The sequence below is a fragment of the Pseudorca crassidens genome, chromosome 7, assembly GCF_039906515.1.
Source record: "Pseudorca crassidens isolate mPseCra1 chromosome 7, mPseCra1.hap1, whole genome shotgun sequence".
In the NCBI taxonomy this organism is placed as follows: domain Eukaryota; kingdom Metazoa; phylum Chordata; class Mammalia; order Artiodactyla; family Delphinidae; genus Pseudorca; species Pseudorca crassidens.
In genome coordinates this window covers 6909923-6926818 of record NC_090302.1, presented here as the reverse complement: position 1 = coordinate 6926818, position 16896 = coordinate 6909923, and the positions used below count along the sequence as shown (strand labels likewise).

Sequence of the window (16896 nt, the reverse complement as noted above, 5' to 3'; positions counted from 1 at the left end):
GCTACTAAGGAACTAAGGAGGGGTGGCTCTCACCCCCACAGCTCCTGGGCCCCGGGGTCCCTCGGCCTCCTTGCCTCCTCCATCCACCCTGCCCTTGGCCCAGGAGCCGCAGGAGAGCCCCGGGTACCTGCTTGGACTGGTGTCAGCTGGGCCTGGGTTTGAATCTTGTTATGCTGCTGCCAATCCTGTTGCCTCAGTTTCCCTCTTGGGAAACACGCCTCAGAGTTTCAGTGGTTCCTCACCACTTGGGTTTTGGGCTCATGTCATCTCCTGGGAGAGGCCCTCGTGACTGCCCTCTCCCAACTCCTACCCCGCTGATTTCTCTCTTCCTTATTTGCTCACAGGTCCAGGAACATCTTTGCTCATGTGGGGCAGGCCCTTTCCTGTCTTGATCTCCCCAGCACAGGCCAGACCAGAGAAGGTGTTCAGTGGATGTTGGTGAATGAATGAGTCAATCTGACTAACGCGGACAGCATGGGTCTCTCCCTCTCCAGGACCTTCTGAGTGTTAAAGTAAGCGGGATGTCAAAGCTTAGCTGGGGCTGGGCTCAGGCCCTGGTTACATAACTAGCGGGTCTTCGCCAAGGAGCCAGACCCTAACCTTGGGCCCATCCTTCCCGTGACCTGACCAAACACTGGGGTGCCACCTGGCACAGGCCTGCTACTCAACCCAGACAACCCCAGCCAGACCCCCCAGTATCCAGGGCCAGAGGTTAGGGCGGAGAGCTGGCGGTCTCTCCCTCAGGGCCCCAGGGACGGTCCTCACCCTCTCCCCCCTACCCTTCCACTCTCTGGTCCTCCCTCCTCCCTCCTTGTCCTCCCTTCCCCCCCTCACGCTCCCCCTTCGTCCCCATCCCTGCCCTTCAGGGCCCGGCTCGCCTAGATCTCCCTCTTTCTCAGGTTTCTCTCACTCCCTGCCTCTCTCCTTTTCTCTCTCCAGTTCTTTCCTCCCCGCCTCACCCCCTCCAAGGGAGGGGCCGCCAGGGGCCGGTGATTTGCAGTTCCCCAAGCAGCCATCTCTGCAGCTGCACATCTGGGTCATTAGGACGCTCTGGAAAACCGGGCTGCCTGAGCCCGGCTCCCGTCCCTCCTCCCTCCAACCTCCTCTCCATCCTCCTGCCACCTCCCACCCTCCTCCTTCCTCTTCCTCCTTCCTCCATCCTCCCCCGCCCCTCCCCAGCTCAAGCCAGTATTTTTAGCTCGCTGCTGTGCATCGGCGTGCACGGCGCTCCTGGTGAAGCCTGCATGAGGCTTTATCTGTTGTGACAGCCCCAAGGGCAGCTGGCAGACTTTTCTCCCTCTTCAGTTCGGAGCGCGCTCCCTCTCGCGCGGGTCAGAGCCTCCGCTGGATGCGGGGGCAGGGTCTCGGCTGGGTTTGGAGCCCCCGCGCCGCGTCTGGGCCGAGAGCTTTCCTCTACCTCCCCCTCCCTGCCGCCTCCCTCCCCAGCTCCCCTCCCCGCGCCTCCTCCGCGGGCCTCCGGGCCTTTGTCTCTGGAAGACTCCGCCGCGGAGCCTGCCCGCCGCCGCACGTTGGGCTCCCGCGGCCCCGCCGCTCTTCCCTCCCTTCTCTCCTCATTTACTCTTTTCCTTGGGCTGCTTCTCTCAAGGTTCAATCCCTCTCCGTTTGTGCCTCTCCTTGCTTGCCTCCATTTCCACCTCCCCCTTTCTCTCCTCTCCCCAAACCCCTCCTCCCTGCCTTTAGGGAGTGGAACCTATTCCCGGGTTAGAGCACCGACCCCAGCCTCCTTCCCTGTCTCTGTTCCCTTCCGCCCTTGGCAGGTCCCTCCTGGACCGCAGCATGGGGGGATTGTGAAGGGACCCCGGGGCTTGGGGGTTCCTGGAGCCCCCTTCTCCAGGGTCAACCTTCAGGGGGGCCCACCTGGGTGCCCAAGCCTTTCCAGGACTCCCTAGTGTCCAGCCTGGCCCCAGTGGGACGTGCTGCTACCGGCTGGGAGCCCCCAAGACAGCCCTGCTCCTCCTGGGACGGCCCCGAGCGTCCCGTCCAGGTGGCAGAGTCGTCCTGTGGAGGGGCGGGGCAGGGAACTCTTCTCAGAAACCTAAGCGTACCTTTGTAAATGACCATTTAAGATAAGCAACCCTTTGTGCATAGCACTTCACAGTTTCCATAGCTCTCTGTTCAGTGCCACAGCAACTGTGCATCACAGACCCAATTTGATTATCCCTCGCGATAGAGGAGGCACGGGGCCTCAGAGAGGCCAAGCGCCTGGGGCACAGATACCAGGCCAGTCTGGGTCTGACGCCCGCAGCCCAGGCCTTGCATCCCCCGAGCGCTGCCTTCTACACTAAGCTCAGCACCTTTCAGGGGGGCTCTGAGCCCCAGAGAGGCAAAGTCCCTGCCCAAGGTCACACAGCCCAGGCTGATGCAGGGAGAAGCAGGGTTTGGGGGCTCAAGGGCAGAGAGCCTGAGGCCCCGAGGGGTCCTACCACCAGCCTCCTCGGCTGGACCCCTCACATGCCTGTCCTCTCCCCAGGGCAGCCTGGGGGTGGGGGCTGAGGGAGCCACCCTTTGGCCCCCTGCCTCCCCCAATCCCAGGGCTGACAAGGGATGTCATGAGGAGAAAGCCCTGGCCCATCTAAGACCCCCAGTCTCAGCCCCCATCCCCGCTCAGGGCCCCCAGTTGTACTCCGGGCACGGCTCCCACCCCCCCTCCCTGTTCCCCACCTCCTCTCCCTTATCTTGGTCTCTCCCCATCCAGCCCTTCAGGGCTCTGCTTTCATGATTCTCTGATTCTTGCTGCCAGGCCGGCCCCTCGCTGGTGTCCCTCTTTCCCTTCTGTCACCTCCCCCTCTCTCTGAACTCCTCTCCCCAGCTTTCAAGCGTCCTCCTCCCTGTGTGTTTGCGTTGCTGCCTCTCCCTGTCACCCAGCCCTCTGCTCAGTCTGGATCTCTCTCTCCCTCCCGCCCTCCCTCCCTCCCTCCCTCTCCCATCCACTGTTTCTGCCTGCCCCAACACACACACACACACACACACACACACATGCCACATGGAGACACACACACAGAGCCCTGCCCATCATCACTGCAGTAGTGATGGGGTGAGGACTGGCCCCAGAAAGCTAAGCCTGGGGTGGGCTGGGGTTCCAGGCTCCAGCGGCTTGGCAGCGGCATTTTCTGAGGCTCTGGGGCAAGGTTTACCCCTGACCAGGCTGAAGTTTCTGGAAGGCGGGATCCCCAGAGTGCCCTGCCAGTGGTCACCACGTTGCAGGGACCCAGCAGGGGAGGGCAGCTCGGAGGGCAGAGGGTTAGGTCCGGGCTGGGACCCTAGAGATGGTAACAGTGAAGGACAGAGTAGCCAGGTGGCCACCAGGCCTGCCTCAGAGGCGCCTGGTCCTCCAGGCCCTGGGTCTACCCAGCGCATGTGGACACGGCAGGCCTGCACCGAGGGCCTGGCACACCAGAGTTCTCAGGTCCCCTGCTCCCCTTCTCTTCCCCTTGTTCTCCTAGGTACATGGGAGCCTGGGCCCTGGAGTCCAAAAGTCCTGGGTTCGAATCTCACCCCCTCTCACTAGCTGTGCAACTTTGCGGGTAACTGACTCCCTCCCTCAGGGCCTCGGTTTTTTTACCTGTAACGTGGGGCTAATGCAGCTGCCCACCCTCAGGACCATTGTGAGGACCCGGGGGGGGCCTCCGTGGGAGGCACCTGGCCCACCCTGGGCTTGGGCACCCTCGCGAGCTGCCATTCGCCCGAACCCCGATTTCTCCACCATCCTGCCAACACCAGCTGAGTGTCGTTAGCCCTGAGTTGGCTCCTTGGCTCTAGCACCTGAGCAAGTTATCAGATCCATGGAGCCTCAGTTTTCTCCTCCATAAAATGGGGCTAATGATAGTCCAACCCTCCCTGGCTGCTCTGAGATCATCTGGGAATACTCTTAGTTCAGTGAATGTTGAGGGTTCGAACGGGAGTGGCTGCCGAGGGCTGTTTTGTTATTTTTGTTTTGTTTTTAAATTTTATTTTTTTTATTTATTTTTGGCCGCGTTGGGTCTTCATTGCTGCGCACGGGCTTCCTCTAGTTACGGTGAGCGGGGGCTACTCTTCGTTGCGGTGTGCGGGCTTCTCATCGCGGTGGCTTCTCTTGTGGCGGAGCACGGGCTCTGGGCCCGTGGGCTTCAGTAGTTGTGGCATGTGGGCTCAGTAGTTGTGGCTCGTGGGCTCTGGAGCACAGGCTCAGTAGTTGTGGCGCACGGGCTTCTCATCACGGTGGCTTCTCTTGTGGCGGAGCACGGGCTCTAGGCGTGCGGGCTTCAGTAGTTGTGGCACGTGGGCTCAGTAGTTGTGGCGCACGGGCTTAGTTGCTCTGTGGCATGTGGGATCTTCCCCACCCAGGACTTGAACCCGTGTTCCCTGCATTGGCAGGCAGATTCTTAACCACTGCACCACCAGGGAAGTCCCAGCTTTTTTGTTTTATCTGCTGCTTGTTGTTTTAAATATTCAGCCCTGCCTCCTGCCTTCCAGCCCGCAGGAAGTGTCCACTCTGGGGCCTGGGGCTCAGGGGCCCTGTCCCACACAACCCTTTGTGTGCCGGGCAGAGGTTGCATTGTGGAGGGACAGGGAGATGGGGCCTGTAAGAGCTGAGTCTGCGCCCCTCACCGCAGGGCTGGTGCTTTGAGCCCCTCCTCAGCTCAGACACAGGTCCCTGGGTACTGGGAGGTTGTTCTGCTTGCGGGTCTGGCTTTGTCCCCAGATTGGCAGCTGACCAAGGAAAGGAGGGACAGAGGTTCGAGGGAGGGCCAAGAGGGGGAGAAGAGGGACGGGGAACAATGGTTCCGGAGCCCAGAAGCCCTGCTCGCTCTTCCCTCTTGATGATGGGGGAGCCATCATATCACTGTGAGCAGGGGAGGGGGTGCGCCGGAGGACTCCCAGACTAAAGGAGCGTCCATCAGGACTTGGTCCCCAAAGTCACCATTCCAGCTCTGACACTGAGACCCTGCTTTCTCTGGCTGTGCCTCCTTCCTCCCCATCACACCTGTACTTCTACCTGACTTTCCATTTGCTTCTAAACCTTCAGCCTCTGGATGGAAGGCACTTGCTCGTATTCCCTGCTGTGTTCCTGGTACTGGTGAGTTGAGGAGTGACTAATAGTTGTCGAATAAATGAGAGAGCGAGTGAAAGAATGACTCATTGGGTGGCCAGGGGTCAGCCTGGCTCTTTCTAGATGATTAGACTCAGTGGTGCCAGAGGGCGGATGCTGCTGGGCCCTGGGTCTCCTTGAAGCCCCGCGGGGCATGGAACGGCCTGGTGCTTTAGGGCACAGCTGTGGAGTCAGCCCTGGGCTCAAGTTTTGACACTTAAGGTAGAGAAAGGGGGAAGCGCTGGGGGGCTGTTCCTCACCCTTTGTGGGCCTGGGCCAGCCCTCTCCTGGTGTCCACTGGGGTCACAGCCTCCACTCACCTTTCAGGTTTGCCGGTCATTGCTACCTTGATGTGCTTCTGGGTCCCCAGGGCTGCTCGCCCTGCGAGGCAAGGGCTCTTCACTCCCTCCTTTGGTTTATTTCCCCGTTTCACTTGCCTCCGGCCCAGCTTGCCTCCTCTTTGGGGCTGGTTTCTCTGGGCACTCAGTGCTGCCGGTCTAGCCCTCTCCCCTCCCCACCCTCCCACCACAAGAGCCTTTGCAGCTGCTGTTCCCTCTGCTGGGAATGCCATTCCTCGTGCTATGGCTTGGCTGCTTCTGAGATGTCAGCCCCAACCACTCTTCAGTGTGTGGCCTGATGACTGTCTTGAAAAAGCACACTGCTGCTCCGCTCTGTTGCACTTAGCACCATCTGTGAGCATCTTGTCGTGGTGTTTCTCTTTGCTCGTCACCTGCCTGTCTCCTCCTTAGAAAGTCAGCTCCGTGCTGGTTGGGCCAGGGTCTGGCTTGCTTGCCATTGCCTCCCCAGTGCCTGCACAGTGCGTAGCATGGAAGAATCACTGCATTACCAGACCTTAGAGCGACGTTTCGCATGCAGTGCAGACAACAGTGAATGAATGGACAAACAGATGAGCTTACAATGGGACAAATAAGAGGATGGGCTTTGGAATGAGACGGCCTGGGTTTGTACCCTCATCAGCTCCCACCCTTGGGCAAATCGCCTCTCTGTGCCTTAGTTTCCTCATCTGTAAAATGGGGATAACAGTAGTGATTACCTTGTAGTATGGTTGTGTGGATTTTTTATTATTTTTTTATTGAAGTATAGTTGATTTGCAATATCTTGTTAGTTTTAGGAGCACAGTGGCTTTGTCCACTGTGAGCAGCACAGTGATTCAGTAATACATATATATATATTCTTTTTTAAAAATTATTTTTTGGCTGCCTTGGGTCTTCATTGCTGCTCGCGGGCTTTCTCTAGTTGTGGCGAGCGGGAGCTACTCTTTGCTGTGGTGCGCGGGCTTCTCATTGCAGTGGCTTCTCTTGTTGCGGAGCACGGGCTCTAGGTGTGTGGGCTTCAGTAGTTGTGGCACACAGGCTTCAGTACTTGTGGCTTGTGGGCTCTAGAGCACATGCTCAGCAGTTGTGGTGCACGGGCTTAGTTGCTTCGTGGCATGTGGGATCTTCCCGGACCAGGGCTCGTACCCGTATCCCCTGCATTGGCAGGCAGATTCTTAACCACTGCGCCACCAGGAAAGCCCTATATATATATATATATATAAATATAAAATATAATATATATATACATTATATATATGTTATATATTATATATATATTCTTTCTCAGATTCTTTTCCCTTATAGTTCATTACAAAATATTGAGTAGAGTTCCCTGTGCTATGCAGTAGGTCCTTGTTGGTTATCTATGTTATGTATAGTAGTGTGTATATGTTAATCCTAACCTCCTAATTTATCCCTCCCCGCCCCTTTCCCCTTTAGTAACCATAAAGTTGTTTTCTATGTCTGTGAGTCTCCTTCTGTTGTGTGGATTAAACGACAACATCTGATAGCTCTAAGTGCACAATATGTGAGTATCAAACAGGCTTTTCCGACATACCGTGCCCAAATGCCAACTCTTGATTCCACCCCCCGCCACCCCCCCTCCCCCCGCACCTCTCCTATATTCTTCCTCCATCTCAGGAAATGGTACCTCCCACCTTTTGTGACACTGCAGTCATCCTTGACGTTTTTCTTTCTTCTACGCCCACATCCAGTCCTTTGGCCAATCCTGATGGCTCTACTTGAAATAAACCCTGAATCCAGCCATTTCTCTCTCTCCCACTGTTGCTATCCACAGCCAGGCCATCACCGTCTCTCACCAGGACTCCATCAGCTCCTAACTTCTCCAGCTTCTCTCTGGCTCCTTCAGGCTGTGATCCACTCAGACACCAGAGAGATTCTTTAAAAATGCAAATTAGCCCCTGGCTTGCTCTGCCCGCCACTGCCCCCTCCTCCCCGCATTGGCTTCAGGTATACCTAGAGAAAATCTGAGCATCCCCCCTCCCATGAGACCTGCACGTGCTGTGCCCCCCAGCCCTCAGGGCACCAGGATGTACCACCTCAGGACCTTTGCACTTGCTGTTCCTCTGCCCAGGACCACTCCTCCTGGCTTTGCACAGGGCTCACTCCCTCCCTTCACCCAAGTCTCAGTCCACTGTCACCTCCTCACAGCCCTGACCTCCCTTTCCAAATTCCAGCCCTTTTGTTCTCTGTGTAGCCCCTCACCCTGTTTTCTCTCGGACTTGTCTAGCTCTCTGGCTCTTGTATTGCCCTGTTTCTTTGTCTCTTTCTTCCCTAGCACGTGAGCCGCCCAAACTCAGGAACTGTGTCTTTGCTGCCCGCTGCCTCCCGATGCCTGGGACAGTGCCTGACAAGAACATGTGCTTGCCGATTGCCATGATGGGACAAATGAATGAGTGGGCGCTATTATGATCATTCTTGCTCTGCAAAAGCTGGAGAGAGAGAAGTTGAGGAGGGAGTTAATGTGATTGTGTCTCATAAGAGAAAATCCAGTGGCCTGACCCTGCCTGTCTCCTGCCAGAGACCAGTGGGCTTTCTGTGGTCGGGGCTCAGTCTGCCTGCTGCTATGGTTACCAGGCGCCACGGGCTCCGGAAGAAAGGCAAGGCCAGTCTGACTCTGCTATTCTACTCAGCTTGTCACACATGTTCCTTGAGTGGCCCAGGTGGCCGCCCCCACCTTGTCCTGGCTCCATTGTGCCCGCGGGAGAGAGGAGGGAGAGACTGGGGGTCCTGTAAAACTGTCCCTGCTCAATCCGCACGTGTTGCGGACCAACTCACGGTCAGCAGCCCACGGTCCCTGCCCTCAGGGAGGTCTCTGGCAGCTGGGAGTGGCCAGGAGACGGCACCGGCTTAGCTGTGTATAAAAATAGCACGCGCTCTACCGCGGGAGGGAGGACGCAGACCCCCAGGGAGCCAGTGGGAGTTCGCTCCTCCCTGCTGCACACTCGCCCGGATGCAACCCCCTGGCCTGAGGCGGCTGGGCTCCTACTTCCGCAGCGCTGGAATCCCAGATGCTTAGCACCCTGGAGCGAAGCAGCGGCTTCTATAACAGCCCAACCCGAGGCCGAGGCCAAGAGGTTAAAGGGTTTGCTGGAGGCCTCGCAGCAGGTATGGCAGCGCTTGGAGAAGGGTGTCTGGCTCTTCTCACGGCGCTAACTTGGCAGTGATGTCCTGGAATCATCTTTCTCATTTCTCTGCTCCTTCAGCTGGACACTCCAACCCAGCTCTTCACTGCAGAGAAGAGACTCCTGAGCTCCAGAAAGCCTTGGGAACTGACCACAGCTCCCTAAGGAGCTCCCGCAGACTTTGGGGGTCCGGGGCTGAGGCCTGTTACCTTCACCGTCACTATCACTCTCATCTCCATCACCACCATCAGCTCCATTACGACCACCGGTAGGGGGTGAACTGTGTCTCCCCAAAAGATATGTTGAAGTCCCAACTCCCCAGTACCTAAGAATGGGACCTTATTTGGAGATAGGGTCTTTTCAGAGGTAATCAAATTAGGATGAGGTCAGTAGGGTGGGACCTAATCCAATAAGACTGCTGTCCTTATAAAAAGGGGAAATGTCAACACAGAGACAGATACACACAGAGGGAAGACAATGTGAAGGGAGAATGCCATGTGAAGACAGAGGACTGGAGGACTGGGGTGATGCGTCCACAAGCCAAGGGATGCCTGAGCTACCAGAAGCCAGGAGAGAGGCCGGGAATGGTTCCTTCCCTGGAACCCAGTTTGTGATACTTGGTTAGGCATTCACTACCAGCATCACCCTCACCCCCTAACGTTAGCATCGCTGTGGCATCGAAGCCAGCATTACCACTGCATTAGTTTCCTGTGGCTGCATAACAAGTCACCACAAACCTGGTGGCTTAAAACAAGGTTATTCTGAGTTCTGCAGCCAGAAAGCCAAAGTCAAGGTGCCAGCAGGGCTGTGGTCCCTCCCGAGACTCCGGGAGGAACCCTTCCTTTCTATTCCAGCGTCTGGTGGCTCCAGGCGTTCCTCGGCTTGTGGCTGCATCAGTCGCATCTCCGCCTCAGCCTGCACGTGGCCTTTTCCTCTTCTGTGTCCTTGCCTTCTGTCTCCTGTAAGGACACTTGTGATGACATTGAGGCCCACCTGGGTAACCTAGGATGATCAGATCTCAATATCCTTAACATCTACAAAGAAACTTTCTCCAAATAAGGTCACATTCACAGGCTCCAGGGATGAGGATGAGGACATATGTTTTGCAGGGGCCACCATTCAACCCACTGCAACCACCAGCATCCCCACTGCCAACAGCATCTGCCAACATCAGTGAAGTACTAGTATGTACCAGGCCCTAGTCCAGGTGCTTTTCCTGTACCATCTCTTTTATTCCTTAAGACAAAGGTAGGGCAGGTACTGTTATTATCCCCATTTAACACATGAGGAAACTGAGGCTCAGAGAGAAGAATTCGTTTGTCTAAGGTCTCCCTTAAAACCCAGGCAGTCTGACTTCAGTGCCTTCTGCCTCACCATAGTTGTCCTGCCCCACCCCCACCCTGTTCCTGAACTTCTGATCGTACAGATAATTCCATAGAAGAATCAGGGTGGGGCAATGAGCACCGGAATGGGAGGCAAGGCCCCTGGGTTCTGGTCTAGGTTCTGCCACTAGTTAGTAGTAGTCAGGTCTCTTCCCCTCTCTGGGCCTCAGTTTGCCCATCTGTAAAACAGGAAAGCAGTTGGTGTGGATAATCTCCAAGATCCTCCCAGCTCTGAAGTTCTGTGATGCTGGGTGTCATCTGACAACTCAGTTCTATTCAAACGCTGCCCATGGGTACGACTCTCACACCAGCTCAACTCTCTAAACCTGCTACCTACTGCCAGAGATGGGTTTGCTTGGAAGGCCGGCAGCAAGTGCTGGGGATAGAGATGGGAAGGGCAGTGCTGTTTTCCCACCTTTCCCTCTGCCTTCCCATACCACCAGGCTGGCACAAGCTGCTGAGGAAGGACTAGGCGGTGTGGGTACAGTTGGAGCTCAGGACTTCTGGTTCATACGTTCAGGGAGGGCTCCGAAGCTCAGAGCTCTGCGTGGATGCTGGGAACAGAGCTGAAGATAACTTGATTTTGCTGCCACACCCCAGACCCAGAGGCCTTAGTGGGGAACTGGCCCTCACGCTAGACTCCAGAGAGTATGCAGAAACCATCCAGGGGCCAAAAAAGCCCTTGTTGATCATCTAAGGCCAAGAGACTGGGAGAGGCTGCAGTGACCAAACCCCAAGCCTCCTGCCCTTGGAAGGGGAAAAAAAAAACACAAAACAGCCTGAGGAGAGTCTCTGAAAGTTCAGTTTCCAAAACCTGGTCTGTTCATTAGTCGTTCGTTGATAAGTATAAACACTTTTTTAAAGTCCTTTTTATAGTGTGAACTCAGGCCTTTTTCCTCTGGCTTTTTCCTCTGCTTCTCTGTCCAGAGCACAACTGTGCATTTCAGTTAATAATTATTCAAGAGTGGGGAGTTAAGTTAGGGACAGAATTGCAAACTTTAATTAGCAGGTGAGATTAACATCCCAGCAGGGACTTCGGGGGTGGGGCATCCTTCAGGCCCATCTGATCCCCTTGGACACACCCCAGACAAACCCCCCAAGTTGAGGGCTCCCGGTGGGGTAAGCCGGGGTCAGATCAGCCAGGGTTTACACCCGCCGAGTTAATCTCCCCTCGCTGGGCCTCCAGCTGAGCCTCACCCTCTTCCAAGGCCCTGAGTCCAAGCACTGGCTCTGCTCCCCTGCCTCTGCTGGTTTTGTCCCCGCAGGTGTTTGAGCAGAATGAAAACTGGCTGTGTGACCTTGGGCCAGTTCTCACCCTCTCGGGGTACCGGAGTCTAAATGGGACGGTTTGTTGGAAGACAAGCCCCAGGCCGGTGGACGAGTTCGGCCCTCCTCCCGGGCACACCCAGGGCTCACGCGCCGCCAGCCTGCTTTTGCTGGGTTCAGACAAGGCTGAGAATTTTCTGGTCTTTATCTGGTTTAGTTTTGAGTGTTTCCAGCGGCAGCGGGGCCGTTCCACCACAGTCCCCAGGAAATTGGTCCACGTAGGACGGAGCCTTCCCGAAAATGAAGTCATCTGTTCCTTTTTTATTTTTTGTTGCCTTTCTCCTTCAGCACGAGTTACCCGGCCTCTGCAGTCTCTCCTCGCGAAAACACGGCCCGCGAGGGGGTCAGCCGGGCTGGCTGGGGGAAGGAGCGAGGAGAGAACCCCACGGGCCGGGGCTGCCCAGGGCGCCCCCTCGCCGCCCCCGATCTTTGCCCAGAGCCCGCCTCCCGTTCCCACCCGCGACTTCCCCGGGACCGCCCGAAAGGTGAGCTCCCGGTAGGCTGCCCGCGCCCCGGCGCGGCCAGCTCTGCAAACAATAACAGTAAATAACGCTCCCTTGTCAACGTAATAAAAACGGAAACGGTTACAATGTTTCTTAATAGGCGTCCCCCATCAATCTCCCTCCCTCTCTAGCTCCCCGGCCGCGGGCACCGGCAGGGCGGGGCGGGGCTGGGAGGAGGGGAAACCGGGGCGCGCGGGAGGGGGCCCCGTGCCGGAGGGGGAGAACGCCGTGGGGAGAGCGGGAGCACAGCAAGTGAGAGACGAGGGGGCGCGGGCGACCGGGGTCACGCGCGCCAGCCGAGCCGGGAAGCGGCCGCGGTGAGTAACACCGTTGCCATGGCGACGTGGCCGCGAGGAACAGGAAGCGGCAGAAATAGCAGCCGCCGCGGCCAGTGCGCCCGGCCCCTCCCCCCGCGAGCCCGTTGCCACGGAGACCGGCCGGAGCGAGGCTGCGCGGGCGGCGGCGGCCTCCTGCGCCCCGGCCCGCGCATGCGCCCTGGGCCGGCCCCGCGTGACGGACGCTGGAGAAACCGCCACAGTCCCGGTGACGCCCGGACCCCAAACCTGCCTGACCGCCGACTTGGGTGGAAAAAAAAAAAAGAAAGCAAAAGTATTTGCTGTTTGCCTTTGTAAAGCAGCCCCGCTTTTGTTCCTGGCGGATTCGCTGGTTTCCAGGCGTTGAAGGCGGGGTGCCGAGGGGGAGGGACACGTCAGCCTGCGGTCCCAAATGTTTTCTGAGCGCTAGGCGCTGGGTCGCGTGCGGGATGCCTAGGGGACGCGGTACACCGGACCTGCCCTCCCGGAGGGAGGCCTGAAGGCCTGAAGCCCTCTCTGAGCCAGACCTCCCCATCGGGAGAGGGGGGACTTCTTCCAGGTGATGCCCAGAGGTCCCCCCACCTCTGTGTTGCCTGCTCCCTTTCCCCTCATATCACCTTCCCCAGATTCTAACCCGCAGAGATCACAGAGGGAGAAATAAAATCCTGCCAAACCCCAGGCTCCCTCTCCACTCTGTTCACCAGAAAACTATGAAACAGCCCACCCCCTGCCCTTCACCCCACCAAAAAAAAAAAAAAAGTTGAGGGAAACCTAAATGTTTCATAAACAAAAGCCACTCGGCAACAACTTGTTTATGTGGAAGCCTGGCTGCAGCCTTGCACGTCTGAGGCAGTGTGTGTGTGTGTGTGTGTGTGTTGGGGGGAGGGAGGGGACATGAACATCTCTGAGGCTGTTTGTGCAGGATTTTTTTCTCTCCAGATTTTGTTTGTTTTTAATAAGGGTCAGAGGTCTGGGCTTCTGCGGGGAAGGAGGAAGGGTCATCTCGGATGGACAGGCCAGGAGGTCCCAGGAGGACAAGTCAGGGGGCCTGTGCGCCGGGGCGGAGGCCAGAAGCCAGAGCCTCCCCATCTGGCACAGCTCCTGGCAGGCAGGGGGGTGTCAGTGGGTGCCGGGCTCTCTGGGCTGCTCCCCAGGGTATGGCCCCAGCGAGGGCCCAGGCCAAGGACTCGAACCTGTTTCCCCTGGCCAGGACCTCTGTCATTTCTCCAGCCCCTGCCCTCGCCACATTGGCCAAAAGAGAAGGCAAGCAGAGCAGCCCCGGTCTCTGAGGTTTTCTGTAATGGAAATGAGAAGCTTATGTTTTTTGTATGGGGCTGACTTAGATTTTCAGCATCCAGGCTGACCAGATGGGAGTGTAGGGAGCGCGTGTGCACGCAGAGGGGGACTTGCTGCTTCAAATCTCCTCCCCACCCCAACCACCATCCAGCCTCCTTCCCCATGTGGCCTTGTGCAGGCTGATGGGTTTCTGGCCACTCAGCGTGGGCAGAGCTAAGGAGAGTGGGAGGGGCTGGAGTGATGTTCCTTGCCCCCTCTTCTCTCCCTCTTTTGATATGCGGGAGAGGGGCCCCAACCCTGAAGGGGAGGCTTGATTGATGATCAAAACACTTCAGGTCCACCATGGCCGACTTGCCATCATATTTATCCCTTTTCTTCTTGGAGGAGGAAAGAAATACACAGAAGGGAGCTAGGAGCAGTTGGCACAATAAAGACAAGCTGCCGCCTCTGTTCAGAGGGCAGTAGCTTGTGCTGAGAACCAGGGCTTCAGAACCAGCCCTCGTGGTGAACTGCCTTGGCCCCCCACAAAGCTTGTAGCTCTGGACAATAAGGACAATGCAGTGCCTACCTTGAAAGTTGTGATGGTTCCATTAAGTTAAGCATAAAAGCTCTTAGCACGGCGCCAGGCACAGAGTAGGTGCTCAGGACATGGCAGCTCTTGTTGGAGCTGGAAGAGATTTACCAGTCTCCCCGGTATGACTCAGGATTGCCGCCTTGGGCCCTGACGCCCATCTTTGGCACAAGCTCTGCCACCAACCAACTATACAATCGGAGGCAAGTCACTTACCTTCTTGAGGCCTCAGTCTTTCCATCTGGCAAATGGGAAGATAATAATCACAACCACTGACGGGGAACTTACTCTGTGCCAGGCACTACCCCAAGGTCTGTGCATTTCCTTATCTAATTTAGCCTTCAGACAACCCTGAGAGGTTAGTACCATGATGGTCCCAGTTTCACAGGGGAGCGGACAGAGCCTTAGAGAGGTGAAATCACTTGCTGGGGATTACCCAGCTAGAAGGTGGTCCGGAACGCAAAGTTGGTCAGATTGTCCTGCACCCCGAGATCAAGCTTCAGGTTGTTTGTATTACTACTGTTCTCCCCACCTTCCTGCTCATCCTCTGACCTTTTCTGTGGCTCGGACCACAGCCGTCCTTCTGCATCTGCACCCTGGGCTTCAGCCATCCTGGCTCTCCTGAGACTGGTAGGGACCCAGCCCTTTCGTTGGGAGATACCGTCAGGGGTACATCTGCTTTAGGAGAGCCAGGTGGGCCCCACACAGGCCCTGCGGTCAACCTGGCAGCTCACACCAGTTCTCCCACTGTTTTTGTCTCTCCCTGCTATATTTATACGAAAGTGTTGGGGTCCCTTATACTTCCAGGTGGACGTGTGGCATCCAGATGGTGCAGTTAATCGAGCTGGAAGCCATAAATCTCCATTATTGTCCCAGCTCCTCCTCCCCTCTGCTGTGCTGTCACTTCAAGGCACTGGTGGGAGAGGCACCCCATCAGCCCCGCCCACCCGCCCCAGGCTTTGTTCCCACTCTGTAGCCAGGCAGGAAATGGCCCAGTTGTGGCGTCCACTGCCTCCATTTGAATCCTGGCCCCGTCCCTTCCAGGCAGTGAGGCTTTGGCCAAGCACTTAATCATCCCGGTACCCTCAGTTTCCTATTCCATAAATTCAGGATGGTCACAGCACCTGCCTGTCCCACCAGATGGCCGATGCGTAATGAGCGCTCCTCCCCTCGCAGCTCCCAGAGGGTCCTCAGGATGTCACTGGTTGTAGCAAGCACTTACTCCGTGCTGGGTGATGTCATGCATTAGCTCAATGAATTTTCAAACAAGCACATTATTTCCCCATTTTACAGGTGAGAAAGCTTCCACGCACCCAGGAGAAGGGAAGTGAGTTGCCCAAGGCCACATAGCCAATTAGCAGAGGAACTGGGATTAAACCAGGCAGGTCTGTGCGGCTCTAAAACCCTTGATGTAACCCCAGGTTCCTGGCCCTCCCCACTGGAGCCCCTGTGGGGCTCTCCACCAAGGTCTGCAGCGACAGCATCGTTAGCCCTGCTCAGAGCTGCTTCTATAACCCAGGCATGAGAGACACTGGGTTAATAGGGCCTTAATGAGGCCAGCAGAGGCATCTGTATCTTCCCGGGGCAGGGACCAAGGAGCCAGGTGCAGTAGACGGGTCCTAATGAAAATGCTGGGGACGGGGAGGGGCCATGGGCGAACTGCCTGCTCTTGTGTCAAAGTCAGTCCTCTCCCCCTGAGTCACTGGCTGCCTCCCATGGAGGGAACAGTCACCCATCACTCATTCCACCCTTTCTTTCTTCCTTTTATCCATCCAGTCACCCACCCACCCATCCACTGCCCTTCCATCCGTCCATCCACATATCCTTCCTCCCTCCCATCCTTCTCTCCATCCTTCCACCAACCCATCCATCCACCTACTCATTCACTCACTTCCTTCCTCCCTCCCACTCTCCCTCCCACTCTTCGTTCGTTCGTTCCTTCCTTTCCTCCTTCCTTACATCCATTGTTTATTTTTTAATTTTATTTATTTATTTGCGGTACGCGGGCCTCTCACTGTTGTGGCCTCTCCCATTGCGGAGCACAGGCTCTGGACGCGCAGGCTCAGCGGCCATGGCTCAGGGGCCCAGCCGCTCCACGGCATGTGGGATCTTCCCAGACCGGGGCATGAACCCGTGTCCCCTGCATCGGCAGGCGGACTCTCAACCACTGCGCCACCTGGGAAGCCTGTCATCCATCGTTTATTGAGCACCCGTCTTAAGCCAAACCTCACATTAGGTGCCTAGGGTCCCTCCCTCCCAGGGCCTCAAATTCTAAAAAAGACATAAAATAAACAACTAACTATGCACGCACAGGATGCCAGGAGATGGGAGGGCATCGTGGGGACTCTGACACTGGGCTCTGCAGACCCACCTCAGCCAAACTCTCTGGGTGACCTTGGGCAGGTCACCCCCCCAAGAGGGCCACTCTCTCCCAACCTGTACAGATAAGGGCCCTGTGAGCTCCCCTATTCTGCAATTCTAAAATTCCAAGCAGGATGAGGAAATTCCTAATTAACTTGTTCCCACCCTAGTCCCTAGGACCTGCCCTCAACACCCTTCAAGTCCCCAGATGGAGGCCCAGGTCTAGTTTAACTGACCCAGAGAATGAAAGACAAGCTGGGGCTGGGGGGCTGGGGGCCTGGAGCAGAGTGGTGGACCAGGAGGCAGGAGACCAGGTGACGTGTGGCCAAAGGAGATGACTTCCCAGGTGGTCCCTCACCTCAGTTGAAGAGGCTTAGAGGACTCAGGGAACCTCAGATGTTGGGGTCATTGCTATTATTGTTAAGGTCATGTTGTTACAATGAAGGGAGCTGGTCTAGGGGGACTGGCTTTGGGAGGTGTTATTCATTCAACAGTCACCATTTATTCACTCACTCACTCAACAAATGTTTATCACTGTGACCTGTGCCGTGTACTGGGCCCCAGGCCAGGTCC

The 16896-nt window shown here is 56.6% G+C and overlaps 1 long non-coding RNA gene across 1 annotated transcript in view; it reads left to right on the top strand.

Moving 5' to 3' along the window:
• LOC137227355 (uncharacterized) overlaps positions 1 to 16896 on the top strand; it is a 36248-nt gene that overhangs the window by 15759 nt on the left and 3593 nt on the right. Inside the window, exons 2-3 of the long non-coding RNA XR_010944818.1 lie at positions 7724 to 7841; positions 11567 to 11763. This is a non-coding gene — a long non-coding RNA (uncharacterized lncRNA). The remainder of the gene's footprint in view (positions 1 to 7723; positions 7842 to 11566; positions 11764 to 16896) is intronic.